Below are 12,033 nucleotides of genomic sequence, written 5' to 3' on the forward strand. Positions count from 1 at the left end.
TACAGGACTACTGGAAAAACCATAGCTTTGACTTTTGTTGGACCTTTGTTGGCAAAGTAATGTCTCTGCTTTTTAATATGCTGTCTAAGTTTGTCATAGCTTTGCTTACAAGGAATCTTACCAAAAAGCTATAAAGACTCTGTCATCCAAGTTCTCACTGATTCAGCATGAGTGATGGGTTAGGCACCGTTCCAAGTGCTTGCCTTATAGTAACTCATTTAACATAATGGTTACAACATCCCTGGAGTTAGAAAACTGTTATTGTTCCCATTTTACAGATGAGGAAATGAGACATCAAAAGATGAAGAGATCTGCCTGTATTCACACAGCTTGTAAGGGCTTCCTAGGTGGCACTAGTGGTAAAGAATCCGCCTGCCAATGCAGGAGACATGAGACCCAGGTTCAGTCCCTGGGTCGGGAAGATCCCCTGGAGGAGGATATGGCACCCACTCCAGTGTTCTTGCCTAGAGAATCCCATGCACAGAGGAGCCTGGCGGGCTACGGTCCACAGGGTTGCAAAGAGGCAGACAGGACTGAGGCAACTTAGCGTGCACACACACACATACACACACAGCTTGTAAAATCAGACTGGATTGTGAACCCAGAAACGTTCTTAACCACCTCACCTCCAAGTAGAACCAAGAAAGGAGGCCAGGTCTCTGCAAGAAGCCCAGAAAGCGGGTCTCCAGTGAGAATATGAGTGCTTTTATCCGGAAGATGCTTTTGGCTATAACGGAAAACCCCAACCCCATTGACTTGCACAATTATTTAACACATCAAGAGGAAAGGAAGTGGGGTAGTTCTGGGGTTGGCTGATTCAGGGGCTCATTTTAAGTCACCAGGTTCCCCACTTCTTCCCACCTTTCTGTTCTGCCTGCTCAGTGCATTGGCCTCTTCCCCTGGCTGGCTCTCTGGATGACAACAAGATGGTAGCCATCCCCAGGCATCATATTATCGTAGAACAACCGCAGGCAGAGAAAGGTACTGTTTATGCACCCGTGTTTCTTATTATCAGGTGATAGGAGCACCTAGTGCCAAAGTCCACTCGGTAGCATTCCCCTGGTGTTTTACAACAGGACAGGGGGATGGGGGCATCAGGGTTCACTTGGATCTGTGCTTATCAACTGGGACACTGGAGCAATATGGGAAGGGGTGCGGTCTGTTGTTTTGATGACTTGGGGAGGGCCATGACCAGCAGTGGCTAGAGATGTAAAGACAGGAGAGGGTTAATGACCTAATGCATGAGACACCTATTGCTGTGACCTTGGTGAGTTTTGAACATTCATGCAGGTGAAGAAACTGTTCAAAATAACAGAGCTCAAGCCTCTTTTTTATTTATAAACCCAAAGCATTTTTTAACATGCAGTGTATTTTCTAGGAAAGCAATTACTGGATACATCGAAGAAACACTGAGCTTTGTTTTCTTTAGAACTTTCCTGAGAGTTTGTTCTCCGTTCTGGAAAATCACATTGGCGACGTCAGCACCACTTACGGAATTTTCATCCCCACTGCAGCAGACCTGCACGGGCCTGCACCGCTGGCTGCTACAGTCAAGTGATTCCAGGTATTGGGCCCCTACGGTGTTGTTATTCATTTCTTCTACTGTACTCCTGCCGAGCATTTGCACAGTTGAAAGACTGGCTTTTTTATTGTAAATTATTTTCTTTTTAATTCTTTGTGCTTTAGTCAGTTCAGGCAGTTGACTTATCAACATGAGAAATTTATTTCTCACAATTCTAGAGGCTGGAAATCCTGGTATAGAGGGATAGAGAGCTCCCTGGGGTCTCTGTTATAAGGGTACTAATCCCGTCCACGAGGGCTCCACCTTTAGGACCTCAGCACCTCCCAAAGACTTCCACCTCCTAAAACCATCACTTTGAGGGTTGGAATTTCAACATATGAATTTGGGGGGGGATACAAACCTTCAGTCAATAGCACTTTGTAGTATGGTTACTGAATATTTTGAAAAGATATGTACATAACATATTATTTATAAAATTCATTTCAATGTAGCAAAGGGGACATTATAAAAATACTTGTTATGAAAAGAGGGTGTTGGCTTTGGTAGGATGAGAGCCACTGTTCCCAGCCCCTGATACAGGTGTCTAGTGGACGGGATGGACCTCAGCAAGCTCCTCTTAGGGGTGTGATATTTTCTTCCTTTATGCTCTTCCTTTTCTATATATGAATGGGCTTTGTGTTATTTTATGTTTTATTTAATTTTTTAATTGAATGATAATTGCTTTAAAATGTTGTGTTTGTTTCTGTCATATGACAACGTAGGGGAAAAGGTTATCAAAGTAAGTTAGTAGAAATAGTTTTTGAATAAATGTCCATGAAGGAAATAAAAATGTAAAAAGGAAATACCAGGTAATGAAAGATCTGCATGAACAGTAGACTTTGGACCCTGAGGAGGCCTTAGAAGGTGTGGTCAGAAAGTCAACACCAGATGGTTCTGGAGGAGTTGATTCTGAGCTGTTATTGTCAAAGAAATCCTAAGAGAAGAAACTTTGCTGTGAGTTATGCTAGTGATATGTCACTCATTCACTTAAACTATTCATTCAAGAAGCGCTTTTTTATACTAGATTTTGGGAATACAGAGATGAGTAAATCACCATCCTGCCCTTAAGGATCCCGCATTCCTATTGAAGAGCAGACATGTGAACAGTTACAGATGTTAAAGGGGCCACAGGAGAATTTGTGAAAGGGGACAGTGGGCACTCCAGAGGAAGGCAGGCCCTGTGTCCATCTGACCACCATTTTATCTTAGAGGACTGGTACCCACTTGTCTGCTCTTTCCCTCACACCTATTTTTGTTCACATGATTGACTCCATACTTAGGTCCTAACACATGAGGGTTGGAAAGATTCTGCAAAGAAAAGCCCAAATAAACCACTTGAAGAAGATATCAAGGCAGAACTGATGCTATCATGCAAACTTCGTGCTTGATTTCATATGCTTTAGGGCCAAGTGTAGCTAGCTGCTGCCTTTCCATCGTGACAAAGTCCCCTACCTCAAACCAAGTACTTAGCTTTCTTTGTGTTCCTAAAGGGTAGACTATTTGCTGTAATTTCCCACATGGAGCCAGTAGGGGCAGAAATGTAGAGACCTCTGCCTAGACCACAAAGCGTATCAACTGTCAGGACAGAAACAGCATTCCATGAATCTTATCATTCCATCTCAAATATTGAGAAACTATCACTAATTTGAGGAGAGACAGTAAGAATAAACTTGAGGCCACTTAAGATTTATCAGAATCTGGTTCTATCCTCCAGTATTTAGGTTCTCTGTAAAAATCCCCTTTAATTTGCCCATCTCTCAGGTCTATAATAAAAGAGAAGTTGCATATAGGTTCTGATTAATTTATCATGAGTGTCAAGTCTTGGCTTTCAGGGTGAGAGTAGGGGAGGAATGACATAGGTGATGAAAGTCCACAGATAGCACAAACACCCAATTTAACCAGCAATTTCAAATCCTCCTGCACTAAAATTTTTTTTTCGTTTTTCATTAGAGGTAGCAAGGCTCAGCCCACCTTTTATGGCTGGATCTAACAATATGTGAACTCATCAGAAGGCAGTCAAGTGGGTGCAAGAGGAACAGTGAGAATTGGGGATTGTTGGCCTTTCTGAAATTGCAAGTTTACCACTCTTCCTCACTCTGTTGGTTTCATTTAGAAGCAGCACCAGATTGAACTGCAAGGAGATCAAACCAGTCCATCCTAAAGGAAATCAACCCTGAATATTCATTGGAAGGACTGATGCTGAAGCTGAAGCTCCAATACTTTGGCTACCTGATGCATAGAACCGATTCATTGGAAAAGACCTGGGTGCTGGAAAAGATAGAAGGCAGGAGAAGAAGGGGACGACAGAGGATGAGATGGTTGGATGGCATCACCAACTGAATGGATATGAATATGAGCAAGCTCTGGGAGATTGTGAAGGACAGGGAAGTCTGGCCTGCTGCAGTCCATAGGGTTACAAAGAGTCAAAAATGATGGAGTGACTGAACCACAATCACATCAGCAATGTTGGTTTAAACTGGGGGCTGTCAAGCAGAACTTTTAGAAAGACCAGCTCCCTCTTTGTTCATCACTAAAAAGCAGCTCACAGATAGAGGACCCTCTGTGTAAAATGTGCTTGCAGTGACTGCTGGCAGGATGACGTGACAGAGCAGAAGCTGAGCTCCCAGAGCAGAACCTCCAGGCTAAACTCTACCAGTTTGAGCTTCTGATATGACTCAAACTCAACCCAACCTGTAACCGTCACCATGCAGACTGCCTTAGGCCCAGCCCTTCCCCAAAGCCCTCATGAGGCCTCCCAACTGCCTGCCAGTCAAGGCTGCACATGACCTAACCTGAGTCACACCTCACTCTCACTACTCTCCAAACCACAAACATCAACTTCTGCCCAGGGTTACCTGCTGGCTTCTGCATTTACCTCACTTCCCACCATCTTGCCTTTCCTCCTGTCATGCCTTAAACCCCCTTCTCTTGCTAAAAATGTAGCTATTTTCTCAAGGTCCAGCCCTTCCATGAAAGCATCCTTGTTTCCCCAAACTCAAAGTTATCATTCTCTCCTATGACAGCACTTTATCAGTATGTCTTTTATGACACCACATCACGCTCTCTTTTATATCACAGTAGTTTATGTCCCCTATGACTTTAATGTTCTTCAAAATGTGGGTCAGGACCCACCAGTGAATTTTGAAATCACTGTAGTGAGTCATGACCTGAATTTTAGAAAATGAAACAGAATAAAACAGAAGATTTTATAATGCATTACTTGTAAAAAATATTTCTCACTTTGGTTTTTTGGTAAAAAACTTGGAAGTCACTGCTTCACTTAGTAATGTTTTCAGCTTCTATGTACAGAAAGCATCCATCCAACCAGTTTAAATAACAAAGGATTTATCAACTTATATAATGAGAAATCTGGAGGTAGGGGCAGCTCTAGGTTAGTTTATCAGTAACTCATCAACATCAAGGACCCAGATTTTTGCCATCTTGCTATCCTTCCAACGATCTACCCTCATGTTTGCAAGATGGCTGCAGGGGTTCCTTGCATCACAACAACATCCAAAGGCAGAAAAAAGTGAGCTTATTCTTTGGATCTCTTTTTATCAGAAAAAAAAATTTTCCCCAGAACTCCCCCTAACTCTTAGTAGATCTCCTTCTGTTTCTCTTTGAAATAAATTGAAATGAATGATATGCCTAGACAAGTGTGGCAAGGAAAATCAAAATTAGTTTCAAACAGGATCAGAGCACCTTCCCCAAGCACTTGTCTGATCAGAAATATGGGGAAGACTAATGAATCTGAGGTAGGCAAGCAAAGTATCTACCAGTTCCACACAAGGTACTTCAGGGTCAGACCAGGGTCCCTTTCTCTTCACATTCTCTGCAAGGCTTACCATGCAGTAAGTCTAGACAGTCACCTCAATTTCCAGTGGTAAATTAAATCAATCACTTTGCCTCAAGGTATAAATATTCATGGGCTACATAGATCAAATATCCAATTTGAGATACCAGAGGCATTCTGTAGACATGATTTGCCAATATATAACTCACCAGAGGCTAGGGTTTTTCTCTGTCTTAATTTTTCTATTGAATTTTTAAACATAAAGGGCTAGACTAACAGCACGGTACTTTGTAATACCATTTAAATAATAAAACATGTATTTGTCACCATGCAGATGGCAACTGAAGATCCCACAGATGGAATTGTGGCTCTCTGGAGGAGACGGTAAGCATGTGACGGTGGGTGTAGAGAGACGGCTGTATGGGGTGGAGAGACATTACGTCATCCCAGATATGGGCTTTCTTTGGGAACCTGGCAGGATTACTGCTGAATCACTCGGCTAGGCAAATTATTGGCGTGTGAGTTGTACAAAGGTCCCTGTAATTAAGCCCTTGTTCCACCACTCTCCTTGGCATCTTTCTGCTTATATTGCCATTTAAGGCCAGACTTGAAAATCTGAATGCATAAAATAATTCTCTCTGTAAGAGTCAGTGTCTTAGAGCATGGAACCAGTGCTTTTTCTCCTCTCTTGCATGCACACGTATGTGTACACACACACACACACATCAAACCACAGGTTCAGAGGACTTTGAACTGCAGAAGGCTTTTGTCTCTGAGATGGTTAGAATCTTTCTCTTTGTTCCTATTATAACTGCATGATTCTCCCACCTGTCCAGTAAATAAGACTAGCCTTGTGAGCTGCCTCGCAACTCCTTAAAAAGTACACTTGAAACTAAACAATATTGTAAATCAACTATACATCAAAAAAAAAAAAAAAGACAAGAAAAAATGGAGGCCTTGTGTACTGAGTTGCATAGCAAATCTTTTCTCATTTGCTGGGCCACAGATGCTGTGAGTGCATCTGGTTGGCCTGGGGGCGGTAGACATGGGTTCTACTCTTAGCTCCGCTACTAACTGGTCATCTAGTTGTTGTTTTTTTTTTTTTAGGGAAGTATTTATTTATTTATGGCTGTGCTGGATCTTCATTGTTGCACAGTCTTTCCCTAGTCTCAGCGAGCAGGAGCTAACAACCTCTAGTTGCCACGCGCGGGCTTCTCATCGCAGTGGCTTCTCTTGCTGTGGAGCACAGACCCTAGGTGCGTGGACTTCGATGCTCCATGGCATGTGGAATCTTCCTGGACCCTGGACATGGGATCAAACCCGTGTCCCCTGCATTGGCAGGTGGATTCTTAACTTGAATCACCAGAGAAGTCCTGTTACCTGGCTGTCAGGTTGCACTGGGGCTGTGGGTGCTTGTCCTGCTCGGCCAGAGCTCACTAGAAGTTCCACACTCAGTTTCAGGAAAGTCCTTGGCTGGCAAACTCAGTGGTGTGCTTGCAGCCAGAACATGAGATGTCCAGAAACTACAGAGAAACGCTGAAGATACGACCACAGAAATAAGTACCATCACATAGGGCTTTCACATACGTTATCTCATTTGATTTACTCCCTCTATCAACTTTATAAGGTATTTACACTCATTTTAAATGAGATTCTAGAGACCATAGACCATAGAGATTAAGGCTGGTGCCCAGGCACACTCTTTTTTTTTTAGTTAATTATTATTATTATTGTTATTTTGACTGTGGCTTGCGGGATCTTAGTTCCCCACCCAGGGGTGGAACCTGTGCCCTCTGCTGTGCAAGCGAGGAGTCCTAACCACCCGACCGCCAAGGAAGTCCCTCCCAGGCACATTCTTAAATGTGTTATTTAACAGATGGCTTGGGAGAACTTGGAAAGGAAGTGGCAAGTACACAGAACCACAGGACTGCACCCTCATTTCCTTTTGATAGCATTACCCCGTAACTGGTAAGAGCCAAGATGTACTGAGTGCTTCCTAGGTGCCCTGCACTATGCTAAGTTCTTCAACACACTTAAGCTTCACACAAAAAAATCATGAAGTGGGTGCTATGATTACTTTAATTTACAGATAAGGAAACTAAGCCTTAGAGAAAGAAGCAAATTTTTTTCAGGTTGTGGCTATCCCATTTTTCCTCCTGTTTCCCCCCACCCCCTCACCCCCACTACAGTGTGAAGCTGAAACTCCAATACTTTAGCCACCTGATGCGAAGAATTGACTCATTGGAAAAGACCTTGATGCTGGGAAAGATTGAAGATGGGAGGAGAAGGGGACAACAGAGGATGAGATGGTTGGATGGCATCACCAACTCAATGGACATGAGTTTGAGTAAACTCTGGGAGTTGGTGATGGACAGGGAAGCCTGGAGTGCTGCAATCCATGGGGTCACAAAGAGTCAGACACAACTGAGTAACTGAACTGAACTACAGTGTGTGGGATCTTATTTCCCCAACCAGGGAATCGAACCTGTGACCCTTGCAGTGGAAGCTCAGAGTCTTAACCACTAGACTGCCAGGAAAGTCCCTCCTGTTCTTTAAAAGGCTCATTCTTCAGGACTCAGTGCCAAGGTTCCCACTAAGTCTCTCCCTGCCTCATCTCTATCATCTAAAGTGCTCCACTGCCAACCTCACTTCCTCTGCCACAATCCCCCTGTTCATTTCATTCACAGGATGTGTTAGAATCTGTAGATAGCTTGTTTACTTACTGATGTGCTGCTTTATTTAGTCTCTACTATTCAGATATAAGCTTGAGAGGACAGGGACCCTGTCCTCCTGATTGTCCGCTAGTGTCTGGCAGGATGTCTGGAATATAAGAAGTACTCAACACCAATGTGATTGAATGAATGAGTGCATGCATAAATCAATGAGTGTAGTCAATCAGTGGGATTTAGACATGAGTTTGTCTAATGACAGAAATAAAGTTTTAGCCCCTCTGCTCACGCATTTACTCACTTATGCTTTCAACAAGCATTATTACATTTATCAGTAAATGTCAGGCACTGAGGTAGGTGATGAAGCATCAGAAGAGTAAGACAGTATCTGTCCTTGAAAAAGCCCACTTATGAGGGGTGGAGGTGATAGTTTGCAGGAGTGATTAAGTGAGGTTTATAAAAAAGTACAAATAAAATTATAATGTGATATGGCTTAGAATAAAGTGTAAAATGACACAACAGGAAAGGAAGGGACCTTAGTGTTTCTGCTGGACTCGGAAGACTTCTGCAGAGCAAATGACTTTGAACCTGACCTTGAAAGGGGACTCTGAATTGTGGAGGAGGGCTCATAGTACGTCTGGGGACAGCATAGCGCCTGTCTCCTGTGCTGCACTGAGTCACATGTTGATCACAGTGCCCAGTTGTTAGAAGGGCTACTGACCTACTGACCTTTCAGTGGAAACATCACAGAGTGGACCCTGCCAGGGGTCAGGGTGAGAAGGCACCAGGAGGTGGGTCTGAGTGGTGTCCAGGCGTCCTCCAACACTGAGAGAGACATGACTGGGAGGACTGTTTCTCAGAGGAAAGCACAAAAGACAGAATCAGAGTACAGCATGGAAACAGCCTTATTCCCGCCCTAAACACACAGAATTTCCTGACGAGAGAGCAGACTAACCCAAGTGTATATATTAGCTTGCAGTTTTCAAAACACCTTCTCAAACATTATCTCATTTGATCCTCCAGTAGCCTGCTAGATATTCTGAGGCTCAGCAAGACCATTTAGTAGTCATTTATTTGGTCTACGTTTACGGAGGGCCAAGCCCCAGCCAGACCTGGGTGATGCAAAGGGGAAGAACACAGCCTCTGGCCCCAAAGCACTTAAGTGCAAAGATACAACGAGGGCACATTGTAAAGTGCCATGACTCCACTCAACCCTAAGCGGGAAAGAGGTTTAGCCGACGGGACACAGGAGTGGAGTGCTGAAGTGGTGGCAACACTATGGACTCCTGGGTCAGGCAGTCTTGGGTTCAAATCCTTGCTCTGCACCCACTTGCTGCACGCACCTGGGGTGATTAAGTGAGATCGTTAAATGTGCACATCTTGCCTTTTTATGACTCCTCCTACAATCTTCTAAGAGCAGAGGAGTGGGGGTCAGTGACTTTCTGCAGCCTCAAGGATCAGTGGATTTGCTCCTTAGTAAACAGTCAAGCAGCTGCATTTGCCAAGTCACACACTACACACATACACACACACACACATGAGATCGTTAAAAATAAATGAAATGAGAGTTTCCCTGGTGGTACAGTGGACAAGAATTTGATGCCAATGCAGGGAACGTGGGTTCGATCCCTGGTCCAGGAAGAGTCCACCTGTTGGGGAGCAACGAAGCCCGTGGGCCACAGCTACGGAAGCCTGAGTGCCTGGAGCCTGTGCTCTGCAACAGGAGAAACCACCACGATGAGAAGCCCGAGTATCACAACTAGAGAGTAGCTTTGGCTTACCACAAGCAGAGAAAGCCTGAGTGCAACAATGAAGACCCAGCACAACTGGAAAGAAAATAAATAAACAAATAACAAGAAAAAAATGAAATGAAATCATAACATATGTACTAATTAGGTTATAGCCTGGCTGCTAAAGTAAAGACTTAAAGAGGCAGTCACTTATCCAAGATGGAAATGGATTTCTCTTTCACATACACACTGAGCCAGGCTCTGCTCCAGGAAGTCATCCCATCTCAGGCTCTTTCCACCTAGATGCTCTGCCAGGTCTAGGGGGCTGACCTCAGCTTTCTGGTCCAAAATGGCTCATCACAACGCACGCTGTGTTCAGGTGGAGCTTGATACAGGAACTTAAGTGCTATCACCAGGACCTGATCCTCTCTCAGCATGGCTTCCATCTCCTCTGGATGTTGGTTTCAGTCTCACTTAAGCTCTCCCATTATGGTCGCAGGAAGATTTGGGCAGCTCCTGACTCCATGTGCTCTTAGCTTTCTGTCCAGTGTCTTCCTTTTAAGAGTCAAATTGGTAGCCTGCACTAAACCCAGTGGTCAAGTGGATGGGAGGAGTTGATTAGGGCCTTGTCACAACGGCATCACAAAGTGGGGGAGTGATGAGTCCCTACAGAAAATTCTCCATTTTACCAGGAGAAGGATGAATGGATGCCAGGTGGTTGGAAAAAAAATCCCTTGGGAATGCCGTTCTAGTTTCTAAATGGGATGCTGTTTGACTCATGGATTATTAACTGAATGTTGCAGTGGAAAGGAAAAAAGAGGAATGAGTTTTTCTCTTTCCCTTTCCTAAGAACAAAGAAGATAAAGAGAACAGTGAGCCAGCCTGAACACTCCTAGTTTTTTTTTTTACTTTAACTGCTCCTAACTCCTAAGGTCTGTAACTAAGTTTACTTTTTTGCCCCTTAACTCTGCAGGAGCTACCTTTTGCATCTCTTTTCCTTTGACTCTACGCTAAATACATCCTATATCTGGTGTTTACCCTTACAACACCCTTCCCCTTGTAGTTACATTTCAGAAATGTAACTATATTTCTGTAGTTAAAGAGCCACCGAACTGCCATTCTCAATCACTGGGTTACTGACGCCAGTCTATGATTGTCTTTGAAACAATGCAAGAGGAAGAAATCAAAATCCTAACACCTTTGTTCCTCATCATCTTATAAGCCCCTAGACTCCTCATGGGGGGGCGGGGGGAGGGGCACAGTTCTTGAGGCATGAGCCCTACTGTGTTCCCCTCTCCATTGGCTGAGAATTAAAGCCACCTTTCTACTTCCTCCAAACTCTGTCTCTGTATTTTTTCATTAGGCTTCATTGGGCAGAGAGGGCCAAGATTTTGGCCAGCAACATGAAGACAACTGATTTTCAAATTTAGTTGGTTGACAGAAGAAAAAACCTCTATTCCTTCTTTCAATTAATTGCGTGCACTTCTAGAGTGCAATAATCCACATCACTGATCTTTCAACTTTACCCCAAAATCCCCAATCCTGATTATGCGCCCAACTAGTACATGTATTTCTTTGTAAGTATACACATGTGCTATTTGACTACTAACATATTACTATGGTAAACACTGATAGTGGCACCAGATGTCCATCCTTCCCCACTTCCTTAGTGTAGCATTTCCTAATGGGCACATGGCATCCTACAATAGACTACATGTCCCAGGATCCTTTGCAACTAGATGTGATCACATGACTAAATTCTAGCCAATGAATTGTCAGAGGTGTCAGGTGCAATTTACAGGAAGTGTCCTCCATGAGAGAAACATGCAGTTCTTCCCTTTTTTCTCCTTCCTGCTCTCTAGAATGCGAACAGGATGGCTTGACCATAAGCAACAGCCTTGGACAATGGAGTGGAAGCCACACACTGAAGAAGTGGAGCAATCAGAAAAGATACCAGTTCTGGGTGGCTCACTGCCACACTCCAAGTGCATGAGACAGAAATAAACTTCTGTCTTGTTTAAGCCATGATGTTTTGGATATTTTCTTCTTTCTTAATCTCAGTCAAATCTGATCCTACATGATAAAAATTTATATGTTATAATACACATACCAAAATACATATAGCAAAGAAGAGATAAAATAAATGGACGTTCTAATATTTCTTGTACCCCACCGGATAGAGTTTCACATACCTCTAGGGTGCATCCCTGCCCCCCTTCATTTTAGAACCCTCTGGTCCCCTTGGCCCTGGCCCTAGTCTCATGGTGCCCATGGGGTTCG

At 43.7% G+C, this 12,033-nt stretch overlaps 1 long non-coding RNA gene across 3 annotated transcripts; it reads left to right on the forward strand.

Annotated features, from left to right (window-relative positions):
* The first annotated feature begins 847 nt into the window (after positions 1 to 847).
* Positions 848 to 11,711, forward strand: LOC102416271. Of its 3 annotated transcripts, none has more exons than XR_003103561.2 (4): positions 848 to 981; positions 1,379 to 1,564; positions 5,689 to 5,738; positions 11,616 to 11,711. It is a non-coding gene; the product is annotated as an uncharacterized LOC102416271 (long non-coding RNA). The 3 variants fall into 3 exon arrangements; XR_326467.3 differs by having other exon boundaries at positions 1,430 to 1,564; XR_006544853.2 differs by lacking the exons at positions 5,689 to 5,738; positions 11,616 to 11,711 and adding an exon at positions 3,675 to 3,733 and having other exon boundaries at positions 1,430 to 1,564.
* Positions 11,712 to 12,033: the final 322 nt, after the last annotated feature.

The sequence above is a fragment of the Bubalus bubalis genome, chromosome 15, assembly GCF_019923935.1.
Source record: "Bubalus bubalis isolate 160015118507 breed Murrah chromosome 15, NDDB_SH_1, whole genome shotgun sequence".
Lineage (NCBI taxonomy): Eukaryota > Metazoa > Chordata > Mammalia > Artiodactyla > Bovidae > Bubalus > Bubalus bubalis.